We start from the raw sequence: 7,535 nt of genomic DNA, 5'->3' as shown, positions 1-7,535 counted from the left end.
ATCGAACCTGGGACTTCCGCACACCAGGCCAACGCTCTACCACTGAGCCAACCGGCCAGGGCCCATAGTTTTTTTTATAGTCTGGCCCTCCAATGGTCTGAGGCACAGTGAACTGGCCCCCTGTGTAAAAGTTTGGGGACCCTTGACCTAGACAGTATAATGCTAAGTGAAATAAATCAGACAGAGAAAGACAAATACCATATGATTTCACTTATATATGGAATCTGTAGAACAATATGAACAAATAAACTAAACAAGGACAAACTCATAGATATAGAGAACAAACTCTTGATTGTTGCTAGAATGGAGGGGGCCTAGGGGGTTTGGTGAAAAAGGTGAAGGGAATAAGAAATAGAATTGGTAGTTGTAAAATAGTCATGGGGATGTAAGGGTATATACAGCATAGGGGCTATAGTAAACAATGTTGTAATGTATGGTGCCAAGTGTTTACTAAACTTATCAGGGGAATCACTTCATAATTTATATGAATGTCTACCACTATCGTGTATACCTGAATCTGATATAAAATAGTCCTGAATAGCAACTGTAATGGAAAAGAAAAAGGATTCAAGAGCTGTCTTAATAGAATCGCACTTGCATGTTTGGGAACCATTTGAGCATCAAAAAGAATAATGTAGGTAATGGACTACAACATAGTGAACAAAAGAAGAACCCAGAAATCCATCATGATACTAATAAGAAGGCAGAAGGGTATGAAAAGTACTTCTTTACAAAAGAATTCCAGCTAACAAATGCAGAAATAATAATAGCATTAGAAGTTGCCATTTTCAAACACAATAATTTATTTAGGCAAAAATCATCAATGGATAGAAAAACCATTGAGTGAAAAGTTACTGGGCATAAAATATTCACCCAGGCCTCCAAAAGTATTCCCACAGATTACATTTAACTTCAGATTGTAAAAGATTCCTTTACAATGTGGAAATCTGGGAACACCATCATATAACCAAGTGATCAATGATAGCATTAGCAATAATGGGACAAACTAACATTCTATACTTCCGTATGTAAAGTAGTGGAAAGTATATCTATGTAGCATTTTTGCCAAAAAAAAATTTTTTTTCTTTTTGTGACAGAGACAGAGAAAGGGACAGAGAGAGAGATGGGGACAGACAGACAGGAAGGGAGAGAGATGAGAAGCATAAATTCTTTGTTATGGCGCCTTAGTTGTTCATTGATTGCTTTCTCATATGTGCCTTGACTGGGGCCTAAAGCAGAGCAATTGACCCCTTGCTTAAACCAGTGACCTTAGGCTCAAGCCAGTAACTTTGGGCTTCAAGCTAGCGACCCTGCACTCAAGCCAGTGACCTTGGGGTTTTGAACCTGGATCCTCAGCATCTCAATCCGACACTCTATTCACTGCACCTCTGCCTGGTCAGGCTTGCCAAAATTTTTTAACATGATTATTGTGACCCATTTTATGAAAAACTGTAAAAAGTTATAAACATTAAATAAAATACAAATATGAATGTTTACTTATACTGAAAAAGATGTCTAAGTACCACTTTTAACAACTAATACCACAAATAGAATAATCCTGAAAATATAATTATTTTATTAATCAACTGCATCATACATATTTTATATTTTTATTATAATCTTTTTTTTTTAAGTCAGAGGAGGGGAGATAGAGAGATAGAGAGACAGACTCCCACATGCGTCCCAACCGGATCCACCCAGCAACCCCCAACTAGGGCCAATGCTCAAATCAACTGAATTACCCTCAGTGCCTAAGGCTGATGCTTGGACCAACTGAGCTATCTTCAGTTCCTGGGGCTGATGCTCAAACCAATAGTGCCACTGGCTGTGAGAGGGGGAAAGGGAGAGAAGGGGGAGAGGGAGGAGAAGAGAAGCAGATGGTCACTTCTCATGTGTGCCCTGACCAGAGATTGAACCCAGGATATCTGCATGCCAGGTTGATGCTCTATCCCCTGAGCCAACCTTCCAAGGCCACAGCTTATATATTTTAAATGGACAAAAACAATAGTATCATTTATGGTATCTTAATATAAATTGCCCTTGAATGAGAATTTCCTTTCCAGTACTTTGAAGTCTATAAGATGTATCTAGAAAATAGACTACTATAGAAAATGAAGACCACTTAAATTGAATGCAGGTAGGGCAAGGGCCTGTGGGGGTTTTTTGTTTGTTTGTTTGTTATTAATTGTTGTAACACTGTCGTTTAGGTGGCTGAGGGAGTTTCATATTTTCTTTAGACATCATGAGGTGCTGAGGGTCCTGTAAGGACAACCTTGGTGCTATATGAATTCTGCCATTTCGCTAGCACTGATATGGCCCTCCGGTCCACCACTCCGTTAGAACTATTACCTCCATTCATATGAATTTTTGTTATAATCTTATAAAAGTCTTACAAAGGGGTGGGTGCTTCTGGGTATTTAGGCCCATGTTCTATTTTAAGGCTGTATATTCAGTTTCCATAAACGGAACTGTCTGAGCCTGAGGTGGCTGCCATCGTGCCTGCTGCCACTCCTTGATTGTAATCTCATGATCACCTCTTCATGAAATGTCCATTTTTAAATATTTTCATATAGAATATATAAAGCTAATTCTTTTATCAAGCATCTCAATTTTTCAGAAACTTTCTGCTTGCTATTGGTAATATAAAATTTTAGGATTGTTGTCAAATTTGGGGAAAAAAATCTCTACCAAGTTTCTTTCATATATGAATTGTCAGGTATTATTGAGTTTACCTTGGATAGTAGAGAATTTCTGTTTTGACTCAGAGTTTAGAAAAGCCAAATCCTCAGCCACATTTTATGCAATGATTGCTGAAAGAATCTTCCACTGACTGACTATGTTTCCATATATTCCAAATGTCCTTTCTCCGTCAGAACCCTCATAGTTCTGTAACAAGGAATTGTTGGCACCTTTGTGTAAAATCTGGGTGAAATGTTACAGGAAATGGTAGATTTTCTGGAAGCAAATTTATGCAGGGTAGCTAACAGTGATACGCTATTCGTGGAATTGACTGTGAACCACATAAATATATTTTCCTAAACCCAAAACTCCTGGTTCTAGAACCTTCCACCAGGTGGGGAAGTATAATGGAAGGAGAAGTTGCAGTAGAAAATAACAGTAGTCTTAAGTGATGGCAATAAAAATATCTTGCTTTTGCAAAATTTTCTAAAGCATATAACTTTTCTAAAGCATATAATATGCAAACATATTACTAGAGATTAATCTCCATCAGTTTCATGGTAAACCAATCTCTGGCCATTAATACCATACAAAGTTGTCCTTTTCAAGCCTTTTGTAGAATCTGCTGAAAAGCCAGGAATACAGAGACCATGCTCTGTGGCCTTCCTCATCCATCCCCTGCCACCTCACTAAGAGTAATAGGAAAATATGTTTTTACTTCTCTGTTAGTGAATCTCTATTTAAATTTGCCCACATGCAGAGGTAGGGGTGAATAAAATTAGTAAGCTTTTTTTGGTGTGTAGTAGTTAAACATTCTAATAGAACATTATTCAGAAGTTTTTAATTACAGAATCGCTTGGGTGCCCCATAATTGTACAGAAAAATATTTCAAAGGACCTTTTCAAAACTAATAAAGGTTTAGTGTTCAACTGGAAATGTATTAAATGAAAGGGACTAATTATAATCTGAAAGAAAAATGGGAGGGATGAAATATAATGTCCACAAAGGCATTTAGCACAGCACTACAAAATCCAACAGAAGTATTTGTAAAAATAAGGGTAAATACCATCCTGTGCATTTTCCCTCCGCCTAGGGAAGAAGTTATTTATGTAGAAAATCTGACGGAATATTTCCTTTATGAAGGAGGTGGCAGGTGGCTGTCTGTTGGAGTGTGAAAAACAAGTTGAATCATTTGGATGTAATTTGAAAAAAGTTAATCAAATGACAAAAATACAAGTGAGGAATAATTTTCTCCTTGGAAATTTTTCTATACAGAAATTTAGGAAGATATCAGAATTAGAGGAGGGGAGGGAAATAAACTATGTAAGAAATAACTGCCAACAGTGAATTATTTTGTAATGTAGACAGCAAAGTGATTATCTTTCAAAATATATTCAGCATAATTTTCTTCTTTACCTGTGATTTAAGAAATGATTTACATACAAGTTTTCTGAAGTACAACACATGCAACACTGCAGTATATGCTCCTATTACAACCCCAGAACACTGACAAATATCAATTTTTCACTTGACTTTAGTAGAATCTGATAAATAAATAAACCCTTTATTATTTTTCTTATGCAGGGGGCATATTTGTATGTGTGTGCTTTCATAACAATAGATTAAGAATCTGAAAACTTATGATATATTTCTACTTCTATCACCAAGTAGTTCCTTCACTTCAGGAAAATTACTGTACTTAACTGAGTTTTCTTATCTCTGCAATAAAAATTAGTGTACAATATCTAAGATTTCTTTAAGTTCCCAACATTCTGAGTCCATGTATACCTGATTAAATATTAGTATTCTTTTATTCAGGGAAGTGGATAAAATAGAACTTAGGCTACTGAAAAATGAAAATAATAAATCAAAATTGAATATTACTGATATCATAACTAAAGCAACTAGTTAGAGATTATTAAAGGCCCTAAGATTATTTTAGATTTGCACCTAATGCTGTCATAGCCTCCTTGCTGACAAATCCCAAATTTATACACACAGCTTGAATTTATTTGAACTTCAACTTCTGTAGTAAACAAATGACTGTATCATTATTACTTGTATGTTTCTCAGATAGTCAAATTTAGGCCTTAGAAAGCCCAACTCTTGACCCTGTTTCTATCCATCTGACCTTAGAAATAAGCATTCTACTTTATCTCTGTCTGTGGCCTTCATGCTCCCCTGTTTCAATTAAGAAACTTCAGCACAACCTCCTCTCTTCATCTGAAGTGTAAGCATCCCACCTACACCCCTGTATTTTCTCACTTGGGCTTCTGGAATATACAGTTTAGTGGCTTCCCTGCTTCTACTTTTATCCATTTATTTAATTCTCCCAGCATTCAGAGTATATAAAAATGGTCACTGTTATAAAAGTGACATAAAGACATAAATTATTCAAAGAATACAGAAAAGTACAAAGGACGATGTAAAAATTCTTCTCAAAAATTACCATTTGGAAATATTAGATGAATATTATTATAAATATCTTTTCATAAATTTCTTTAGATAAGTGGATAAACAGAAGAAATATTTTAAAAAGAGACACTAAAATGATTATATTTTTTTATTTTTAGATTTTTAAAGTTCTAAATTGATTAGTCGTGATTTTTAGTATTATCTATCTTTAATATTGTCTACTGACTTCCTGCCATGGTAAATGAGGATTTAGCTCACTCTGCTTCCCTAAACTCCCCTCGCTCCCTCCTATCACAGTTATTTCTTAACTACTCTTAGTTCCTCCTTTAGTCACTTCTGTTTTCCAATAACATGCAGGGTGCGGCAAAAGTAGGTTTACAGTTGGCGTATGCAAAAGTTTATTTTGTATAACTATTAATTATTGTATTATTTTCCATACACACAACTGTAAACCTACTTTTGTCCCACCCAGTATTTCCCTTCATTTCTGTTCCAGTAATAACAATCTTTTTCTTTTTTTAAGTGAGAGAGACAGACAGACAGGGACAGACAAATAAGAAGGGAGAGAGATGAGAAGCATCAACTCGTAGTTGTGGCACTTTAGTTGTTCATTGATTGCTTTTGCATATGTGCCTTGACTGGGGGGTTCCAGCTGAGCCAGTGAACCTTTGCTCAAGCCAGCAACCTTGGGCTCAAGCCAGCAACCATGGGGTCATGTCTATGATCCTTGCTCAAGCCTGCGACCATGGGGTCAGGTCTATGATCCCTTGCTCAAGCCTGTGACCTTGTGCTGTAGGTGAGCCCGCACTCAAGGTGGTAACCTCGGGGTTTCAAACTCTGGTCCTCCACGTGCTTGGTTGATGTTCTATCTACTGCACCACCACCTGGTTAGGCTGGACATAATATTCTAAATTTACTTCCCTTTGTTATGGTGACTAAATTTCTCTATTGTCTTATGCTATCTATTGTTGCCGGTAAGAAACCTGCCTGGTTAAAGTTTATTTAATCATTTTTTGTTGGTAATCTGTCTTTTCTGCTGGGAGTTGATAAGAGTGTGCCTTAATTCTTGATGTTTTCCAGTTTAACTATGAGTCTAGGTGTGAATATATTTTTATGCAGTCATCCTTATGTATTCATGGACTCTACATCCACAGATTCAACCAACCATGGATCAAAAATATTCAAAAAGTTGTGTTGTTGCTGATGTGTGCTATTAACTTAGGCCTCTCATCGTTGTGTCTGAACTGAAAATGCATTGACTTTATTTTCTTGTCATCTTTCCCTAAATAATAGTATAACAACTATTTATAGAATTAACATTGTATTAGGTGTTATAAGTAATTTATAGTAGCTTTAAAATATATAGGCGGTTGCACATAGGTTATATTAAAACACTATGCCATTTTATATAAAATACTTGGGCATCAGTGGAGTTTTGTACTTAATGAAGGTCCTAGACCCAATCCTTCACAGATACCAAGGGATGACTGTAGATCCTTCTTGGTGCTTATAGTTCACTTGCAATGAAGGACAAGTCTTTATTCAAATTTAGAAAATTCACAGCTCTTTTCAAATATTACTTCTTTGTGACTTCTCCATTCTTTCTTTTTGGCAGTCTTATTTGTCTTTCAGTCTACTCAACACATTTCTTAACAGTTGGGAGACCATATAATTTATTGTCTAAACTGGGAAAAATTTGAGTTAAAGGACATTTCACTAATAATTTCATAAGGATAAGAGATATAACTTATAACTCTCCCAGGCATACCAGGATGTATGATCTTTCTACATAACATTCTTTTACATTTTATTCCCTATGCTGTGATCTAGATAAATCCATAGTAATATTTTCCAATTTATTATATTCTCTTTTATTATTTATGTTCCAAAGTTTATCAAAATTTTTTTTATTTATATTTTATAATAATAATTTATTGACACTATTCACAATGATTATTGCTCAAATAATCATTATTTTAGCAAAGGCTCGCAAATGTTTGTCATTTTATAAGAACAATGTCATTGAGAGAACTCAACCAGACATGTTTCTCAAAACTTCACCTTGTTTGATTTTTAAAATATTTTATTAAAAAAATTACATTTAAAGGGGTGACATTAATCAATAAGAGTACATAGGTTTCAGGTAAACATTTCTATAGCATTTGAACTGTTGATTATGTTGTGCACCCATCACCCAAAGTCAAATAATTTTTCATTACCACATACACTGAAAAAAAAGTTTTTGTTGCATCCACAAAAACACTTGGTCTTACCTAATAGTAGTGTGCTAATCTCAAATCTGACATTAATTTTTCTCTGTAAGCTACAGTTTTATTGCAATTCAAGATTTTAGGTTTTTATCTTATTGTAAAATTTTCAACATTTAGTTTAACATAATGAAGTAGAATATCTTCTTGGGCATCATCTTTGTGAAAATATAA

The 7,535-nt window shown here is 35.1% G+C and overlaps 1 pseudogene; it reads right to left on the bottom strand.

Annotated features, from left to right (window-relative positions):
- Window positions 1-2,181: 2,181 nt before the first annotated feature.
- Window positions 2,182-2,494, bottom strand: LOC136388444 (ubiquitin-conjugating enzyme E2 variant 1 pseudogene; annotated as a pseudogene).
- Between the last annotated feature and the right edge of the window lie 5,041 nt (window positions 2,495-7,535).

This window comes from Saccopteryx leptura, chromosome 1 (assembly GCF_036850995.1).
Source record: "Saccopteryx leptura isolate mSacLep1 chromosome 1, mSacLep1_pri_phased_curated, whole genome shotgun sequence".
NCBI lineage: Eukaryota > Metazoa > Chordata > Mammalia > Chiroptera > Emballonuridae > Saccopteryx > Saccopteryx leptura.
This window is presented reverse-complemented; position numbering and strand designations above follow the sequence as displayed.